General features: G+C 37.9%; 1 pseudogene; it reads right to left on the reverse strand.

The window, feature by feature from the left end:
* Nucleotides 1-4003: 4003 nt before the first annotated feature.
* LOC140507364 (olfactory receptor 14C36-like) lies at nucleotides 4004-17755 on the reverse strand (annotated as a pseudogene).
* Nucleotides 17756-22096: the final 4341 nt, after the last annotated feature.

The following is a 22096-nucleotide window of genomic DNA, read 5'->3' on the forward strand; positions in this document are numbered from 1 at the left end:
CACTATTGTCGTTCTCTTGAATGAAATTGTTGATTGTTTCTATGATTTCTTCTTTAACCCAACCCTTCTTTAGAATTAGATTATTTAGTTTCCAATTGATTTTTGGTTTCTCTTTCCATGGCCTTTTATTACATGTAATTTTTAATGCATTATGATCTGAAAAGGATGCATTGATTATCTCTACCTTTCTGCACTGGATTGTGAGATTTTTATGTCCTAGTACATGGTCAATTTTTGTAAATGTTCCATGTACCGCTGAGAAAAAGGTATATTCCTTTCTATTATCATTTAATTTTCTCCAAAGATCTATCATATCTACCTTATCCAGAGTTTTATTTACCTCCTTCACCTCTTTCTTGTTTATTTTGAGGTTGGATTTATCGAGTTCAGAGAGGGGGAGGTTGAGGTCCCCCACTAGTATAGTTTTGCTATCAATTTCTTCCTTCAACTCCTCCAACCTCTCCTCTAAGAATCTGGATGCTATACCGCTTGGAGCATACATGTTTAGTAATGATATTGCTTCATTGTCTATGGTGCCTTTTAGCAGGATATAGTTTCCATCCTTATCCCTTTTGATTAGATCTATTTCTGCTTTCGCTTTGTCTGAGATTAGGATTGCTACTCCTGCCTTTCTTACATGAGCTGAAGCACAATATATTCTGCTCCATCCTTTGACCTTTTTCCTATGTGTATCCCCCCGTTTCAAATGTGTTTCTTGTAAGCAGCATATTGTTGGATTATGGCTTTTAATCCATTCTGCTATCCGTCTCCGTTTTATGGGAGAGTTCATTCCATTCACATTCACAGTTATGATTGCAATCTGTGTATTTCCCTCCAACCTCTTTCCCAACATTTGTGCTTTTAGCTCTCCCGTCTCCCTTCCCGTCCTCAATAGTATTCACTTTTCTCCCCCTCCTCCTGCAGCCTTCCCCTCCTTCTTTTAGCCCCCCTCCCTTTTACTCCCCTTTACTCTTATTGCTTCTTTCCTCCCTTTTAGCCACCCTCCCCTTTCTTCCCCCTTCCCCTCCTACTACCTATAGAGCTAGTTAGGATTATCTACTTAACGTTATTGTTCCCTCCTTTAAACAAATCAGATGAGAGTACCTCTCAAACAATGCTCATCTCCCTCCCCTCCTTCCCTCTACTATAGTTTTGTACTTCTTCCTGTGATATAATTTGCCATTTTCTGCTTCCCCCTTTCCGCACCTCCTATTACATTCCCTTCACATACTTAAATCGTATTTTTGATATGACATCATTTACTTTATGCCCGTTCCCTCTACATATATCCCTTTTATCATAATAGCTGCACAGTTCTCAAGATTAACAGGTATCATCTTCCCTTATAGGGAGGTAAACAGTTTGCCCTAATTGAGGAGCAAGTTTTTGTTTTTGTTTTTTCCCCTCTGTTTACCTTTTTATGATTCTCTGGAGACCTGCATTTGAAGATCAAATTGTCTATTGAGTTCTGGTGTTTTGGTCAGGAAGCTCTGGAAATCCCTTATTTCGTTGAATGACTTTCTCCTTGCCTGAAATGTTATGCTGAACTTTGCTGGGTAGTTGGTCCTTGGTTGAAGTCCCAACTCCTTTGCCTTACGGAATATTGGGTTCCAGTTCTTTCGATCTTTTAATGTAGAAGCTGCAAGGTCCTGTGTGATCCTGACTGTGTGTCCTTGATATTTGAATTGTTTCTTTCTGGCTGCTTGTAGTATTTTCTCCTTCACTTGATAGCTCTGGAATTTGGCAACTATATTTCTTGGGGTTTTGAGTTTGGGATCTCTTTCGGGAGGGGAACGGTGGATTCTTTCTATGACTATTTTGCCCTCTGAGTCTAGTACTTCTGTACAGTTTTCCTTGATGATTTCCTGGAAGATGTTGTCCAGACTCTTTTCTTCCTCATGGCTTTCTGGCAGGCCAATAATTCTTAATTTTCTCTCCTGGATCTATTTTCCAGGTCAGTTGTTTTTCCAATTAAATATGTTACATTTTCTTCTATCTTTTTATTCTTTAGATTTTGTTTGACTGATTCTTGTTGCCTCATTGAGTCATTAGTTTCTACTTGTCCAATTCTAATCTTCATCGTATTGTTTTCTTCAGTTAGCTTTTGCATTACCTTTTCCATCTGACCAATTTTTCCCTTTAAGGAGCTATTTTCTCCATTTAATTTTTGTATTTCTTTTTCCATTTGATCAATTTTCCCAGTTGGGTTTTGTGTTTCTTTTTCCATCTGATCAATTTTCCCAATTAGGTTTTGGGTTTCCTTTTCCGTTTGATTAACCCTTCCTTTTAGGGAGTTATTCTCTCCAGTTAATTTTTGAACTTCCTTTTCTATTTCTTCAATTTTCCTTTTCAGAGTGATGTTCTCATTATTGAATTCTTTTTTTATAATTTTAAAATCATTGGCCAGTTTTTCTTTTATATCCTTCTTCAGAAGTTCCAGGTAATCTAGTTGTGCTTGCAAGAAATTCATAGTCCCATCTGAGGTTTCAGATGGAAGTACAGTCTTAGCTCTGACCTCTTTGGTGTTTGTGTTTTGGTCCTTATCCCCATAGAAAGATTCTATGGTTTTTTCACTTTTCGTCTGCTTTTTCCGATTCATGATGTTGGCTGAGTGTTGTAGCTTTTGGTTCTTTCAGTCAGAAGATACAGATCTTTTAAGTTGGGGTGCTGTGTGTCTAGGCTGAAAGCAGGCTTTTTGTTGTTGTTGTTGTTGTTTCCCAGATCAACCCTGGGGTTAGCTTGTTGGGTGTGTGGGAGGGGTGGTCTGGTCTCAAGAGATCTCCTCAGCTGACTTGAGGCAAAGGCAAGGTCAGGGGATGGTGATCCCAGCTTCCCTATTTTCTTCCCTTTTCCCCTGGAGGGCTGGGGTACGCCTAGAAGTTAATGCGTGTTCCCGCCCCTACTGGGGCTTGTCTCCCGGCTCTGAGGCTTGCCTGGGTCTCAGTGCGAATTTTCTCTGCCCTGGGTCGTCTGTCCCTCCAGATCGCCTCCACCACAGTAGGAAGAATCCCCCCTTGCCACTTTTCCAGCCTCTGGTGTTATGAGACCACCCGCCCCCTTCTGCTGTTCCCGCTGATTCAGGATTAATCTGGGGAAGAATTTTATGGTTCCCTCACGGTCATCAGAGGGGAGGAGAGAGCACTTACTGATCACTCCGCCATCCCAGCTCCTGGAAGTTCAAGTAGTTGACCCACCGAAGTCCAGTCTTCAGGCTGAAGGTTTTAAGGGCTGCTGCGCTGATATCTGGCGCTCAGCAGCTCTCATCGGCTCGGCCTGGCTTATCTCCTGCTCCACTGGTCTCGCCCGCCTCTCTCAGGCCCCTCAGGTCCCCTCTGCCCTGTCGCGCCGACCACGCTGCGCTGTGCGCCGGGGTCTTACCCCCGTGGAACAGATCCCTCCCGTGGACCCTCCAGTCCAACCTGGGCTCCGAATCTGTCAAAGTCTGTCACCCACTGGATTCTATACCTCCAAAGTCTGGTCAGACTCTCCTCCCAGAGATATCCAGAGGAGTTTTTCCAGGAGCTTGGGTGAGTCATTGCTTTCACTTCGCAATCTTGGCTCCCCCCCCCCCCTTGATTTCCCAATCTTTAGGGAGGTAGCTTCACGTATTAGAAAGAGTATTAGATGTAGAGTCAGAGAAACTGAATGGAAAACAGGTTGGATGTTATCTTATAAGTCTTGCCATACCTCCCTGCATGGTCTCATTCATTCAATTTTGAGAAAAAATTGGAATTTTAATACTAAAAGAGACCATTTTTATACAAAAAGTAGATGTGTTTTCTCAGTCATTTCAGTCACTTATGATGTTTTGCAACCCATTTGGGGGCTTACGTGGCAAAGTAATTGAGTGGTTTACCATTTAGAGGGTATATGCAATGTCATTCACTATTGAATATTAAAAATAATAAATTCAACATGTTACTTATAACAAACAAAAATATCTTAATGGGATTTTTAATTAATGGATGAATTATGTTCAACAGCTTTGGGAAAGAATTACTATTCATGCTTTATTCATTAATAAAAGCTTTCTCTTTGTTACTATTCTTGGAGCCTCTTTTATCTGCTTATTCGGTAAGCTGTATATAATAGGACTCAAAAAGGGAGGTATTATGGAATAGAATACTGAAAAGATTATATCTTTAAGGGATCCCGTATCTGAAGGTGCTTGTAAGTACACATAAGAGCCTGAAATAAGAAATAAACAAACCACAATGATGTGGGAGACACAAGTAGAGAAAGCTTCTCTTCCATCTTCTTTCACTGGAAATCTGAGCACAGTGGAAAATATGTTAATGTAAGATGCAGTGATGAAGGCAAAGCAGCCAACTCCAACCGCTAGACTAGAGCCAAGTAAGAATAAGGTATTGATGAATGTCTCTGAGCAAGACATCTTGGATAGAGAGGGGATATCACAGAAGAACTGGTGGATCACATTGGATTGGAAGAAAGACAATGAAATGTGTAACCAGTATGGAACACTGCACAAAAGAGGCCAATGAACAAGTGTGTTAAAGTCATCTGCATACATACACTGGGACTCATGATCACTAGATATAGAAGTGGATGATATATAACAACATAATGATCACGAGCTATGATAGTGAGCAATGCAAGCTCAACACACACCATAGAAATCACTAGGAATATCTGAGCTGCATATCTAGTAACTGAGATAGCTCTGTTGTTCACCAGGGAGTTAATGAATGCCTGGGGAACAGTTATGGATATGAAGTAGGCAACCACAATGGACAGATTCCTAAGGAAAAAGTACATGGATGTGTGGAGTCTGCTCTTAATGGTGGTAACGATGATAATGAGGAGATTCCCCATGATGGCTACTGAGTAAATAAGGAAGAAGAGCAAAGAATATAAGACCTGCAATTCTCTGGTGTCAGAAAATTCCATAAGGAGAAATTCAGTCACAGTAGTGGTAAAGTTAGATATTTTCAGAATCCAGTGAGTGATCTAGGGAGCCAAAGAGAAATGAAATAATCTGTCAATTAGTGTTTACTAAGGACATACTGTTTGTAGAAGACATTATCACATTTTTATCATTACTATGTAATCCATAGTCCCTGTCATTTATTGGCCATGTGACTCAGAGCAAGTCTCTTTGCCTCTCATGGAAAAACTCTTCGATAGTTATATGAGAGGTGCATAACTGGATTGATAAAGGGCATTTCTGCACGTGGGAATGCCTTCTATCAAAACATTTATGCTTAAGGAAGCAGAGTATTGTTCCCAACAACCTTGGTTTGGCTTTTTTTTTTTCTGTAATGTATTGAATATCTGTGAGTGAATAAATCGGTACACACAATCTGACGTAGGCCAGAAGCCACCAATGGAAATCATAATCTCTTAATTTTTAAAGTCCTCTGAGATGTTGTCTTGGCTTCTCTGTATTCCTTCCAATGACCATGTTGTATTTATGAATGGCAATAAACAGCATAGAAGGGAAAGTCAGAAATTTTAAAAGACATAGTTTCAAACATGTACATGGCTTTTACTGGCAGGGAGACAGGGACTACAATCTTTCCTACTACTATTTTCCTCTGCATGTTTCCCCACTGACTGAAAAAAGAAATTGCAAGTGAGTGGTGGAATTATATACAATAATATATTTCCACTATCCAAGAGTAGGAGGATGATGAACTCTACTGCCCTGCCCTGCTATTCTTTCTGTTCCTCTGAATAGTCTCACTTCACCTAATTTTCAGCATAGATGGTCTCCTGATCTGATCACCTCAAATTTCTTCCATTCAGAGGCATCACATAAGCAAAATGTGATGCCTATCACCCCCACTCCCACCCCCATCTATGCTCTTGTTTCATATGGAATGATATCCTAGGGAGAACACTGTCCTGATACTCCATCCCCCTTCCTTTTATGTCTACTACTTCATTAAATAAATATTTCAAGGTTAAAAAATCCAGGATTTGGGGACAATGTGCAGGCAGATATTTCTTGGCAATTAATTCTCTATGATAACATATTTAAAGGAATAATAAGCAGGTTCTTATATATGAATTACATTTTGGTTATTTTGAATACATACATACACACACACATATATACATATACATATACATATACATATACATATACATATACATATACATATATACATATATATATATATATATATATATATACATATATACATATATATATATATATATATATATATATATATATATATATATATATACTAAATAGTAATTGTTTCTCTTTTACTCAGGAACGCTGAGGGTCTTCTTCTCCAAGTTTGATTTTTTTTTGTGAATAAATGGCCATCCCTTGAGAAATTACTTAAGGAAGCCTATCCAATGAATGAGTGTATTTCTATCAAAGTAAGAATGCTATAAAACCTAGGCCTGAAAGGGCCAGGGTCTCGCATTGCATCCTGGGCCATCTCCAGCTGTCCTGATTAATTGCAGGTCACTGGACCTAGATGGCTAAGGAGAAGAAAGTGCGGATGGTGACTTAGCACAGGCCTCCCTCACTCAAATTAAAGTGAACTGCAATTCATGTTATAATCTTGATGTCATAGTCCTCTTCAAGAACGCAAGACAGACACAGCAACAACATACATACATCCTTGTATGTGATCACATCTATATGTGTGTTTAATTTTTGTCAGTCTTTTATTCTCTCCCGTTTTACCCTATCATACATATGCATAATTACTTAATTCAAATGACCACAGTACCTATCTAAGAAAAAAATAGTAAGAAGAAAGAAAGAAGGAAAGGAGGAAGGAAGGATGCAGGGAAGGAAGAAAAAAGGAAAGAAAAAGGGAGGAAGGAAAAAAGAAGGGAGGAAGGAGGAGGAGGGAGAGAGGAGGAAGAAAGGAGATGAAGGAAGAAGGAAAGAAAGGATGAAGGAAAAAAAATTTCCTTTCATCTGTACCCTGCATCCATTATCTCCCTCTCTGGTGACAAATGTTCTCTCCTTCATCATGAGTTTTTAGTAATTGTGTTTGTCTTTATGTTTATTATAATTAAGGTCTTTTAAAGCTAATTATCAATACAATGTTGTTATTATCTCACTTATTCTCTTGTTTCTGTTTATTTCACTTCACATCATTTTACACAGATCTTCTCAATTGCTCTAAAATTATCCCCTTCATTTCTCTGTTGCTGACCATAATTTGTTTATCTCTTCCTCAACTAAAACTCATTTCCTCAGTTTTCATTTTTTACCACCATAAAAAGAGTTTAATTAAATATATTCATACATATATGTGCCATTTCCCTTTTTCTTTAATCTCTTTAGAATAATAGGTATCATTGGGCCAAAGGATATTATTCCCAATTCAATTAATTTTTAGGCATTGTTTCAAATTGTTTTTCATAGCAGTTGGGTCACTTCGAAGCTCCACCCAAAGTTCACCCTCTGTTTTCCCACTGCATTTTTCATCTGTTTTACAAATAAAGGTTCACAGGTGTGATAATAAGGAAAATTTTAATCAATCAAAGTGATATAAAAAGAAAGGATAACAATTAAATGTGAAATGGCATATGAGAAACATCAGGTACAACTTTTCCAGGGTTATAACATCAAGCTCACACAACGCAGAGACAAAAGTTTCTGCAAGCCCAGTACAAAACTACTGTCTAAATATGCATCATATGTGAGAACTTAAAGCAGAGTCTCTTCAAAATATTGATACCTGGATTGAGCAAAGGAGGTTTTCAGCATATATATGTCATTATTCTTGGTGATAATCTACTAGCTATTGGTAAAACTGTTGGAACTCCTGCTTCCTATATGACCACATTGTCCAATGGAGCTGCATTTTATATGAAAGGGATTAATATTCCAAAAGAACATACAATAAAACCTGAGTTGTATTTGAGCATTTTATATGTATTTCCCCACATATTGCAGTTACAATCCGTTATGTCGTAAGACCTATGTCTGGGCATGGTCAGAGAGTGATCCAGTATCAGCAGCCTAACAGCCAATTCAATGAGTGGAAAAGAGGAGGTAGTTTTAGAGATAGAAATAGAATTTTAGAACATGAAACTCACAAGTATTTCAAATAGATTAGAGATATAGGTTTGATGGTAGAAGGCATCACTTTGAAGAGACAAAAACACAAAGGTTCTGAGCTTCTCTTAACCCCTCTGTTTGAGTTTCAGTTTTTGTATTCAGCGCTTTCTAAAAGTTGGACATCTCTCTGCTCCACATTTTATTTCACTTCAAATTGTTAACTTTGAAAATGTTGGCAACTATACAATAATGTCAACTTCTTCCTTTCACTTACTGCTATTTAGCCATGCTGGCATAAGTAATATTTACAAGGGGTGCCTGGACCAATGTTTGGACCAGATGGACTACTTAGTTTAATGATGGAAACTTTATTTATACTACATACAAGGAAGGACACTGGCCTTGCAATTAGTAGACCTATGTTCATATCTGAAGTAAACCACTTACGAAGTTGGAACTTTGAACTACACACCTTTTCTAACAGTGTTTTTTTGTTTTCATCTCAAAAATGCAGTTGTTGGCCTGGATAGCCTCTACAACCCATTCCAGTTTTGCATCGATGGTAAAAACCTACACACCCTCGCTGTTACCTGAATATGAACTGACCCTCTGTATCTCATTAGAATGCAAAGTGTACATGAGTTTTGTTCTCTTACAGACTGAATCAGTTTTAATTCTAACCATGGTTCCACTAATATTTCCTTTTCCTAAAATATGACTTCCCTTTACCAAGAATGAATGAAAGCAGGGGGACATTTCAAAGGAGGGACATATAGAGGGACAAGAAAAGGAAGAAAAAGAAGGAAGGAAAGAAGGAAAGAGAGAGAAGGCAGAGAAAGAGTGAAAGAAAAGAGGAAGGGAGAAAGAAAGAAAAAGAAAGGAATGAAGAGAGAAAAGAAAGAAGGGAGGGAGGGTGAAGGAAAGAAAGAAAAAAATGGGGGAAGGAGCCAAGATGGCAGAGTAGAAAGATACACATATGCTAGCTCCGAGCCCACAGCCCATAAAATATCTGTAAAGAAGAACTCCCAACAAATTCTGCAGCAGCAGAAGCCACAGAACAATGGAGTGGGAGACATTTCTGTTCCAGAGATCCCTGAAAACCTCACGCAAAAGGTCCATTGCGCACCGGACCAAGAGCAGAGCCCAGCCCTGCCTTGGCCGCACGGCACCAATAGGAGCAGATCCCAGCAGGCTTCAGGGATGGGATCTCCAGCGGCCGTGCAGGTCCCTCCACTCACAGGCACCGAGGGTGAGAGAGTCTTTTTGGCTTGCCAAGAGGGGAGTGGGGTGTCCCCATAACTCAGGCCCCCTCAGGAGGCAGCAGTGGGGGCGGCAACTGACAGGGGCTCCCCAAGCAGGCAGGAGTTCAGATCCATTGTTAAAGGTCTCCACATAAACCCCCTGAGGGAAATGAGCCCCCTGAGGCGGCCCTGCCCCAACCTGAGCAGCTGAACTTAATCTCACACTGAATAGGAGCCCTGCCCCCGCCCAAAGCCCTGAGGCTGGGAAGCAGCATTTGAATCTCAGACCCCAAGCACTAGCTGGGTGGATCTGGAGGCGAGGTGGGGGTGGAAAGAAAACTCAGAAGTCAAGTCACTGGCTGGGAAAATGCACAGAAAAGGGGAAAAAATAAGACTATAAAAGGTTACTTTCTTGGTGAACAGCTATTTCCTCCCTTCCTTTCTGATGAGGAAGAACAATGCTTACCATCAGGGAAAGACACAGAAGTCAAGACTTCTGTATCCCACGCATCGAAAATAAATATACCATGGGCTGAGGCCATGGAAGAGCTAAAAAGGATTTTGAAAATCAAGTTAGAGAGGTGGAGGAAAAACTGGGAAGAGAAATGAGAGAGATGCAAGAAAAGCATGAGAAGCAGGTCAACACCTTGCTAAAGGAGACCCCAAAAAATGCTGAAGAAAATAACACCTTGAAATATAGGCTAACTCAATGGGCAAAAGAGGTTCAAAAAGCCAATGAGGAGAAGAATGCTTTCAAAAGCAGAATTAGCCAAATGGAAAAGGACATTCAAAAGCTCACTGAAGAAAATAGTTCTTTCAAAATTAGAATGAAAGAGATGGAGGCTAATGATTTTATGAGAAACCAAGAAATCACAAAACAAAACCAAAAGAATGAAAAAATGGAAGATAATGTGAAATATCTCATTGGAAAAACAAGTGGCCTGGAAAATAGATCCAGGAGAAACAATTTAAAAATTATGGGTCTAACTGAAAGCCATGATCAAAAAAAGAGCCTAGATATCATCTTTTACGAAATTATCAAGGAAAACTGCTCTGACATTCTAGAACAAGAGGGCAAAGTCAGTATTCAAGGAATCCACCAATCACTGCCTGAAAGACATCCAAAAAGAGAAACTCCTAGGATCACTGTGGCCAAATTCCAGAGTTCCCTGGTCAAGGAGAAAATATTGCAAACAGCTAGAAAGAAACAATTCAAGTATTGTGGAAATACAATCAGGATAACACAAGATCTAGCAGCTTCTACATTAAGGGATTGAAGGGCATGGAATAGGATATTCCAGAAGTCAAAGGAACTGGGACTAAAACCAAGAATCACCTACCCAGCAAAACTGAGTATAATACTTCAGGGGAAAAATTGGTCTTTCAGTGAAATAGAGCACTTTCAAGCATTCTTGATGAAAAGACTAGAGCTGAAAAGAAAATTTGACTTTCAAACACAAGAATGAAGAGAAGCATGAAAAGGTAAACAGCAAAGAGAAGTCATAAGGGACTTACTAAAGTTGAACTGTTTACATTTCTACATGGAAAGGCAATATTTTTAACTCTTGAAACTTTTCAGTATCTCAGTAGTGGGTGGGATTACACACACACACACACACACACACACATGCACACACACATAGAGACAGAGTGCACAGAGTGAATTGAATAGGATGGGATCATATCTTAAAACAATGAAATTAAGTGGTGAGAGAGAAATATATCAGGAGGAGAAAGGGAGAAATGGAATGGGGCAAATTATCTCTCATAAAAGAGGCAAGTAAAAGACTTTTTAGTGGAGGGAAAAAGAAGGGAGGTGAGAGAAAAAACATGAAGTTTATTCCTATCACATTCCACTGAAGGAAGGAAGAAAATGCACACTCATTTTTGTGTGAAAACCTTTCTTACAATACAGGAAAGTGGAGGAGAAGGGAACAAACAGGGTGGGGCAGAGGATGGAAGGGAGGGCAATGGGAGGAGGGAGCAATTTGAAGTCAACACTCTTGGGAAGGGACAGGATCAAAAGAGAGAATAGAAGCAATGGGGGCAGGATAGGATGGAGGGAAATATAGTTAGTCTTACACAACACGACTATTATGGAAGTCATTTGCAAAACTACACAGATTTGGCCTATATTGAATTGCTTGCCTTCCAAAACGAATGGGTGGGGAGGGAGGGATGAAGAGAAGTTTGAACTCAAAGTTTTAGGAACAACTGTCGAGTACTGTAGTTGTTACTAGGAAATAAGAAATACAGATAAAGGGGTACAGAAAGTTATCTGGCCCTACAGGACAAAAAAGAAGATGGGGACAAGGGAAGGGAGGGATGATAGAAGAGAGGGTAGATTGGTGGTAGGGGCAATTAGAATGCTCGGTGCTTTGGGGTGGGGGGAAGGGACAAATGGGGAAAAATTTGGAACCCAAAATTTTGTGAAACTGAATGTTTAAAGTTAAATAAATTAATTTTAAAAAATTTTAAAAAAGAAAGAAAGAAAAAAATGAAGGGAGAGGAAAAACAAAAAGGAAGGCAGTTAGAGAGGAAAAACAAAGAAAGAGAAGAGAGTAAAAGAAAAAAGCAAGGAAAGAAAAGATGGTAAAGAAAACAAATAAAAGAAGATAATGGGGAAAAGCATTCCATTCAAACTCATTATATCTTTCCTGAAAAAGGAAATAAGTCATCTTGCTGTTAGGTTCTCCAATCTGAGCTGCTAAAAGATGATATCTCTAAATTCCTATGCCCTGGAAATGACCTCCAGCATTTCCTCAGTTCAGACTGGACTGGCAGAAAATTATAAATTTTCCATTGTTTTCTGGCCATCATAATTTTACTCTCTTTGGCAAGGAACCATGTTCCCCATTATATTTGCAGCTAAATTTAAACTGCATGTTTGATAGAATGGTCCCATAACCAATTCAATCTTTGCTAGATTTTTCTGGCATCTCCTTGGGGAGAGTGCTCCCGCCTTTCAGCAAAATACAGAGATGTAGAGATCATTTCACTGAGGTAATTATCACTGAGTAGCAAAAGACAAGGTTCCAAATAATGTCTTCTCGGGAGCACCGGAATGGAGTTGAAGAAATGTTAAATAATGTGCATGCATGTAAAGACGTGTTGTAACTGTAGGATTCATTATCTTTCAGGTTCCCCGAAAAGAAATGAGTAAGCCTTCTTCACTCATTCTTGAAAAGACAGAAAAAGAGGGATCCCAGTGTCCTGAGAAGTTGTTTGCCTTGTTAGTTCAGTTGATGCAAATATCCCGTTCCTATGGTTATGACACTGACTGACATATAGGCAGGAGAGCTTCACAAATTTTGTGTAAAATGTTTTAAAATTTAATTTACTTTTTACATCACATTAAGTTCCAAAGAATTCCTCATAACATTGTTACCTTTATTTTTCACAAGAGATATACTAGTTAAGGAAATCTACCCATAAAGTAATGGTATCTGACAGATTAGAAAGCATTTGAAACCCACAACTCTCCGTCCTTCTAATGAGAGGAAAGTAGTGTTTTCTCATCTGATGGCTTTGTTGTCTCTGGCATCTTACTCTGATCTTCTTTGACATTTGCCATTTGACCTCAGAGTAAAATATATTTTCTTACATAAATATAACAGCTTGATCATTTTATTTCTGTTTTCATAAAAATGGTTGCTATGAATATTTTCATGTCTATATTGCCTTCTTTTCTGTAATTAATATCGCTTATTATCTCTCAGCATTAAAAATTTAAATCTAGTGATTTTTCTTGAAAATTATAAATTGATTTTCAAAAGATTGGTTAGATTTGCAGCCCCAGTACAGGTGCATAAATATGTTTATCTATTCCCCTTTTAATATTGACTTTTTTTTTTTCATTCTTAAAGGATCCTTGTAATGTCTTTTCTGCTTTCCTAATCCTGGCCTGATTACCGTGACAGGCAGGAAATTCCACTCTGAGGTTGAAACACAAAGAAATATACAAAATGCACAAAAACATCTGGAACGATGATTCCACTCACGATCAGCTTATAGAACATGTGCACTCTTACAGGCAACACAAAATCCAGTAGACCTGAAAGATGAACTACTCTTGTTGCAAGAGAAGGTATCACATCCAAATAGTAGCCCTGAGTGAAACAAGGCTGGCAAATGAAGGCCAGTTTACTGAAATTGGAATTGGATACACAATTATTTTCTGGAGTGTCTGCAGTGAAGGAGAACTCTGTGAAACTGACTTAGGTTTTGCAATCAAAACCAATCTAGTCAGCAAACTGGTATGCCTCTCAAAATGAGTGAATGACAGGGTCATGACAACGTGATGGCCACTTGCATGAAAATGCCATGCCATCATCATCAGTGCCTATGCTCTCACCACAACGAACCCTGATGATGTCAAAGAAAAATTGTATGAAGACCCAGAGACATTTATCATGAATTTGTCAAAAAAAGGACAAGCTTAAAATTCTGGATGACTTTAATGCTAGAGTAGCCTTAGACTACCAGACTTGGTAGGGAGTCATAGAGAAGAATGGAGTGGAAACAGCAACAGCAGTGGTCATTTGCTGCTGAAGACTTATGCATTATATGACCAAATAACCAACACTGTTTTCCCTTTACCTAAATGCAATAAAGCTTCATTGATGCACCCGTGCAGCAAACATTGGCATATAATAGACTATACGATTGTAAGGAGAAGAGGGAGATAAGATGTGAGAGTGGCAAAGTCAATGTATGGTGCAGAGTCTGGGCCAATCATAGATTATCCTTTTCAAGCTAAATATTCGCATTCATCAAAAGTACCATCCCTAAGGGAAAATGACTACCAGAACAAATAATGTCAACCAATTAGAACTCATCTGTGAACATGAACACTTTGTTGCTAACTTGGAGGGAAAGATGAGCCAACACACAGCTGGCAACAGTGGAGCAGAAAAGGAGTGAGCACCTTCAGAGATTTGGTGTAAAGTACTGCATTTGCTAATCTAGGTCAGAACGCTCACAAACACCAAGAATGCTTTGATGAAAATTATGGGGAAATCCAGAAGCTACTTAATAAAAAGTAAGAACTACACAGGATTTACCAGCACAATAGCTCATCCATCTCTAAGCAGGTAGCATTTAATTCCATCAAAAGTAAAGTACAAGTGGCCAGAGACAAGATGTCAGAGTAACAAAATAGACTTTCTAGAGCACTCATACAAAGCACAGTCAAATACCTGTAAAAATGACTCTAAACAAAGTCTGGGGCTATAGAAGCCACAGAATGATGGAATAAAGCAATCTATAGGACAAGATATCCTGGAAGGTCACTGGGAAGAGTCTACTGCACCACACAGGGGGCAGTGCACAGTCCAGCATGGGTCACACCTGCATAGACAGGACCCTGAGCAGGCCTTGGGGATACTGTATCTCTCACACCTCTGGTGGCTTCCAGACTTCATGACCCCAAAAGGCTGAGGGTTAATTGGAATTTCAGTGAGAAAAGCCTGTGGGACCAGTGCAATAGAGTAGAGTAGTCCAGCCTCAGCCCCAGAGGGTAGGGGGAGTTAGGGGGAGGAGGAGCTTGTGTGTCAGTCACAGCAGCAGCAGGGGAAGTTGTAGCCACTGTTTCTGGAGTTCTAGGCCCACAGATTGTGGGGGGATTGAGTGACTGACAGTACACCCCCCATCCCCAATAGAAGCAGAGAAGTACCTTGAGAAAGAGCTCAAAAGTCAAGTAAATGGCTTGGGAAATGAGCAAAAACCAGAAAAAGAATCAGACTATACAATCTTACTTCGGTGACAAGGAAGGCCAAAGCATGTAAACAGAAAAAAACAAAGTCAAAGCTCCTACATCCAAAACCTCCAAGAAAAATACGAATTGGTCTCATGCCATGGAAGGGCACAAAAAGGATTTTGAAAATTAAGTAAGAGAAGTAAAGCAAAAATTAAGAAGAGAAATGAGAGTGATGCACGAAAATCATAAAAAAACCGAGTTAACTGATTACTTAAGGAGACGCAAAAAATGTTGAAGAAAATAACACTTTAAAAAATAGACTAACCCAATTGCGAAAAGGGATACAAAAAGTCATTGGGGAGAAGAATTACCTAAAAAGCAGAATTGGTCAGTTGGAAAAGAAGGACCAAAAGCTAACTGAAGAAAATAATTCTTGAAAAATTAGAATGGAGTAGTTGGAAGCTAAGGACATTATGAAAAATCAAGAAACTAAAAAATAAAATCAAAGGAATAAAAAGTAGAAGACAATGTGAAATATCTCACTGGAAAAACAACTGACCTGGAAAACAGATTCAGGAGAGATAATTTAAAAATTATTGGACTACCTGAAAGACATGATCAAAAAAGACCCTGGACATCATCTTCCAAGGAGTTATCAAAGAAAACTGCCCTGATATTCTAGAACCAGAGGGTAAAATAAATGTTGAAAGAATCCACCCATCAACTCCAGAAAACATTTGGAAAAGAAAAATTCCAAGAAATATTGTAGCCAGATTACAGAGGTCCCAGATCAAGGGGAAAATTTTTCAAACAGCTAGAAAGAAACAATTTGAGCATTATGGAAATACAATCAGGATAACACAAGACCTAGCAGGTTCTACGTTAAGGGATCAAAGGGCTTAGAATGTGATATTCCAGAAGTCAAAGGAGGTAGGATTAAAACCACGAATCACCTACTCAGCAAAACTGAGTATAATACTTTCCAGGAAAAATGGTAATTCAATTAAAGAGAGGACTTTCAAGCATTATTGATGAGAAGACCAGAGATGAACAGAAAATTTGACTTTCAAACACAAGAATCAAGAGAAGCATGAAAAGGTCAACAGGAAAGAGAAATCATGAGGGATTTTCTAAAGTTTAACTCTTTACATTTCTACATGGAAAGATAATATTTGTAACTCTTGAGACTTTTCTCAGTATTTGGATAGTTGAAGGGACTATATACATATAGACAGAGGGCACAGATTGAGTTGAATAGGAAGGGATGATATCTAAAAAATTTATGGGTTGGGAGAGGAACATATTGGGAGAGGAAAGGAAGAAATGGAATGGCGCAAGTTATCTATCTCTCATAAAAGAGGCAAGAAAAATCTTTTTCAATGGAGGAAATAAAGGAATAGGTGAGAGAAAAAGTGTAGCTTATTCTCATTATATTTGGCTAAAGGAGGTAATTAACATGCACACTCAGCTTGGTATGAAAATATATCTTACACATACCCTATGGCTATGACTATGTCTTTGGCAAACATATAGACAAGAGGGCTTCACAAATTTATGCAAAATGTTATAAAATTGAATTTACTTTTTGCATCATATTAAGTTCCAAAGAATCCCTCATCGCATTTTCATCTTTCTTTGTAAGAGATATGCTAGCTAAGGAAACCTACCCATAAAATAATAACATCTGAAAGATTGGAAAACATTTGAAAACCACAGCTCCCCAGCCTTCTACACAGAGGAGAGTGGTGTGTGCCTATCTGATGGCTTTGTGTTCTCTTATATCTTACTCTCATCTTCTTTGATATTTGTCATTTGATCTCAGAGTAAAGTATATTTCCTTACTTTAATATTACACTTGTTGGAACATTTATTTTTATCATAAAAGGATTGCTACGAATATTCTCATATCTACATTATTTTCATTTCTGTAATTGATGTCTCTTAATATCTCTCTGCATTAAAAGTTACACAAATATATTGATTTCTCTTGAAAATTCTAAATTGATTTCCAAAAGATCAGTTCAATTTGTAGCTGCAGTAAAAGTGCATAAATATATCTATCTACCCCTTTTTCAATACTTACTTTGTATCACCCATAATTGATTTCATGTTCTGTCTATAACCCACATGATAGTATATATGACTTTGGGTAAATCACATAACTGCCAGTACTCTAGGAAGGGGGAGTTGGGTGTGTTCAGGGAAAAATTTTATTTATGATGTAAGGATAACTGAGCCCTTTTTAGGGCTCCTTTCTCCCTTTGATGTCTACCTGATCTACCTAACTCTTACCTGTGGCTCCAAGAAACTCTAACATGCACAGCAGAGACATAATGGTAAACCATTTCAGAAGATTAGTTGAACCAGGTTGAGAGTTACTAAGGGATCTCAAACTACTGATGAGTTAGGAAAATGTATACCCGAGGCATATGATAGAACGGGCAGATGAGAACATGATGAGATGAGAACAATTTGGTCAAATTTCCAAGAAGGCTACTTAAGCAGATGCTATGGAGCACTTAGAACATGGTTAGATATTGAAGACACCAACGTCATACACCATATCTTGAGCCATTACCAGTCATCTTGATTCTGTCTAATCACAGGACTGTGATGACTCTGGAAGAGAGAGGTATGCCAATGTTTTCATGCAACTCTGCCTCATTTACATCCAATTTACTCACAAATCAGAAGACATTAAGAATACAAATTTACCATTTTTAAGTATCTCAAAGTCCTGTGGCAAGTGATGAAGCAGCAGGTGTGGACAAACTGGCAGCTGTAGTCACAACCCTGCACATAGGCAGCGCAGTGCATAGGGTCTTCTAATTGCTTGAAGCGGCAGTGGGATAAAGCAGCTACCTGAGTGTCTGAGTAGCCTTTTAAAGATCACGCTGCTCCCCTCCTGGTGTGATGAAAGGGCTAGCAAATGTGCACTAACCATTTTTCTGATTACCCAATTTTGGCCTGATTACTACAGCAGATAGAGGTCTTACCTGGCAGTGGAAAACTCAGCAGGTGTCACATCCAAAGAGTGACCCAGAGTGAAACAAGGTTGGCAAATGAACGCCATCTTAATGGAAGTTGAAACTGGATATAGAGTTGTTTTTTTTTTTCCTGCAATAGTTGAAGTGAAGAGGAATTCAATGAAGTAAGTGAGGGCTTTACAATAAAAACGAATGCAGTAAACAAGCTTGTATGCCTACCAAAAGGAATGAATGACAAGCTCATGACAATGTGATTACCACTTCCAGGAAAATGCCACACCACCATCATCAGCGCCTATACTCCCAACATGAAACATAATTCCTAATCCTCATACACCTTATTGCTCTTAGAAAATTGAAATTAGAACTTTGGCCAATTTTCCATTGTTTATTCCCCTATCAAGTATATGAGATTTCACTAAGAAATTATTAACAAGTTCCAATAGCTACATAAATACAAGTAAGTGATCAATTTTTAACACAGTATATATCAAGTCATAAACATTTCCAACTTCTGGTCAAGGTATATTTTTTTAAAGCACTTACAAGATACACTACAACCCATGCTTTTTTTTTTTTTTTTAACATTAAGCAACTGAAATGAGAATAATATGCTGATTTCACAAGTCCTTGACCTGATTGTCTCTGTACTGTTACCAAGCATCAAAAGAGACTAACTTATTGCTGTTGGCTTAAATTCCAAGCCCAAGAGCCCAATGTCAGACTTGCATCTTAACTTTAGATGTTCCATTGCCCACCTATTACTTAATAGACCTGTTATTATGTTCACAAAGTTTTTGATTATAGGAATTTGCTACGAAGAATAGGGACATAGATGGAGCAAGGGAACATTTCCTTAACCTCACGTCAGTTGCAGGGAGAAGTTGTGTAGATTCTCAATTGGCATTTAACCAGGCTTAAAGCTTTTCAGATGTCAGTGGAAAAATTAAGTCAGGAAAATCCTATCTCAGCTCAGGTGGAAAAATCATTCTCCCTACATTCCCATGAGGTCATTTTTCTACAGTTCACACCCACAGAGATTAGTTAGCACCATAGATCAGAGACTCAGACAGCCTTTCTTGATATCCACATCTGGAGTTAGACTCAGAAGAATAGTCAGTTAACAGTCCCATAAAATCTTAAAATATCTAACTCCAATAATCAGTTTCAGATAGAACTATAATTTCATATTGGCTGAGGAACATCTTTAAGACAAGTCTTAAGTAACTTGCATGCCTTTCTATAATTGTTTTAATTCCTGATTAAATAACAATCACAAAAGCAAATTCACCATAACAATCATGTTATTGCTCTAATAGATTTGCATCTGTTTCCCAAGTTTCTCTGTCATTTTCTAACCAGACAGTCTAAAAGAATGTGATATACTTATGATTAGTTCAAACACTAACTTCAACTTATGTTTATGTCATGGAATGAATTCAAATGAAAACAAAATCTTTAATTTTTCTATCTGTGTTAAAGTATTACCACAGGTTACCTGTCACTAAGAAACTTACACTGAAATTCTTTCCCTCAAACTGTACATGTCTTTGATTTATTCTCAGTAATTGAGTTAATCGTACTAATACCCAATTGTTAATACATCATTTTGAAGCATGTAAAAATTTCATTCCATACGGGTATGCCTTCACTACTATTAACTTCAAATCCCTGCCTTGTATTATGGAATTACCATTAAACATTGTTTTTACTTTTGTTTCCTTTCCTTTTTCTACTTATTCCCATATCATTCAGAGAGAATGTTCTCATTCTAGGGATTTTATCTTTTATAAGACTATATAAGAATATGAATTTACTCAGTTATTGGATTGAAAATAGCAAAATTTCACATGTTTGCATTGTGCTCACATGTCCTACTATCTGCCTTGATTTCAGAAAAACGCCATAAAGAAAAATGTCAGGGCCATAACTAAATAAACAGACTCAGGAATAACACTCACATTCTCTGTCTCTGAGTAGCTAATGGCATCCCCCAGATAATAATTTAACGCAGACAACTATACCTAAATTTAAATGCAAAACAAGATTAATTGCAGCCACGAGAACTCAGACAGCAAGTTTCACCAATTACAGTTTAGAGCCAAATACCCCAATTTTAATCTCTTGGAGTTGCAATAAGTAATAAAGATTTGCGAGGATTAACATACATAACAAATTCCATTTAACACTCTTCATTCTCAAATTTACATTTTCCTCGTCTAAAAGTCGATTGTTAAAATTCCTTTCATTGTTTAGGAACTACATAATCCAAACACGTTCTTTCCTTTATGCTGATGACCTTGTCCACAAAGAAGGTTTAAGGCCTTGGCAAAATAAAAAGGTCTAATGATGGTGTTCCAGTCTGCTGATTTATGAAATGTACAGGAGCACTTTTCTGAATGGACAGAACTAATCTAAATAAAGTTTTGAACCAATCTTCTCCTATCTATAACCAATATCTATTATTTTTTAGGGATTAGCATTAAAATTGTAATCCCAAAAAACTTAGCTAACAATCTCACAAATTTCATAAATGATAGCAAAGTAATATTGACTAAAACATCTCCTTTGAAGCAAAAATAAACCTTTAAACGTTGGAATTCATTAAAACCGCTTGAAGTCCTATTTAATTCCCAAAGCATTGCTGAATTAATGTAATAGATCATAAATCTCCAGATTAACGTACAAAAATATATGTTTAGATGAAATAGGCTAAAAATCATATTTATTTCCTTTCAAGGATTCCATTTTCTTCTTTTTTAATGTTTATTTATTCATTTTTAGTTTTCAACATTCCACAAAATTTTGAGTTTCAAATTTTCTCCTCATCCCTCCATTCCCCTCACCCCATAATGCCTTGCATTCTGATTGCTCCTTCCCTCAATATGCCCTTCCTTCTGTCACATGCTTCTCTTCTCTTATCCCCATCTTCTCTGTTTTCTTGTAGGGCAAGATAGATTTCTATACCCCATTAAATGTATTTCTTATTTCCCAGTTGTATGCTGAAACAATTCTCAAGTTCCTAAAGCTTTGAGTTCCAACGTCTCTTCCTTCCTCCCTCTCTACCCATCCTCAAATCAATATAGGTATATATGTGTAGTTTTGAAAAAGTCTTCCATAATAGTCGTGTTGTGTGAGACTAACTATATTTCCCTCCATACCATCTTGCCACCCACTTATTCTATTCTCTCTTTTGACCTTGTTCCTCCCCAAAAGTATTTACTTCTAATAACTCCTTCCTCTCATTTGCCTTCCCTTCTATTTCTCACCCCACTTGTCCCCTTCTCCCCTACTTTCCTGTAGTGTAAGATAGATTTTCACACCAGAGTGACCTTAAATCAAATGTGAGGAGAATAACCTTCACTTTTCCTTCTCACAACTTCCATTTTCTCCTCCATTGAAAAAAGTGTCCTTGCTTCTTTTATGAGATAATTTACCCCATTCCATTTCTTTCTTTCTCCTCCCAATATATTCCTCTCTCACTCCTTAATTTTACTTTTCTAGATATCATCCTTTCTTATTCAACTCACCCTGTGCTCTCTGTCTAAATATACGTATGTGTGTGTGTGTTTATGTGTGTATAATTCCTCCAACTACTCAAATATTGAAAAAGTCTCAAGAGTTACAAATATTATCTTTCCATGTAGGAATGTAAACAGTTCAACTTTAGAAAGTCCCTTAGCATTTCTCCTCCCTGTTTACCTTTTAATTCTTCTCTTGATTCTTATATTTGAAAGTCAAATTTTCTACTCAGTTCTGATCTTCTCATCAAAAGTGCTTCAAAGTCCTCTATTTCATTCAATGATCCTTTTCCCCCTGAAGTATTATACTCAGTTTCTCTGGGTAGGCGATTCTTGGATTTAATTCTAGTTCCTTCGACTTGTGGAATATCGTATTCAAAGCCCTTCAGTCTTTTAATATAGAAGCTGCTTGATCTTGTGTTATCCTGATTGTATTTTCACAATACTCGATTGTTTCTTTCTAACTGCTTGCAATATTTTCTCCTTGACCTGGGAACTCTGGAATTTGGCTATAATATTCTTAAGAGTTTCTCTTTTTGAATCTCTTTCAAGAGGTGATCGGTGAATTCTTTCAATATTTATTTTGCCCTGTAATTCTAGTATATCAGGGCAGTCTTCCTTGACAATTTCATGAAAGATGATATCTAGGC

This window comes from Notamacropus eugenii, chromosome 5 (genome assembly GCF_028372415.1).
Source record: "Notamacropus eugenii isolate mMacEug1 chromosome 5, mMacEug1.pri_v2, whole genome shotgun sequence".
Classification (NCBI taxonomy): Eukaryota; Metazoa; Chordata; class Mammalia; order Diprotodontia; family Macropodidae; genus Notamacropus; species Notamacropus eugenii.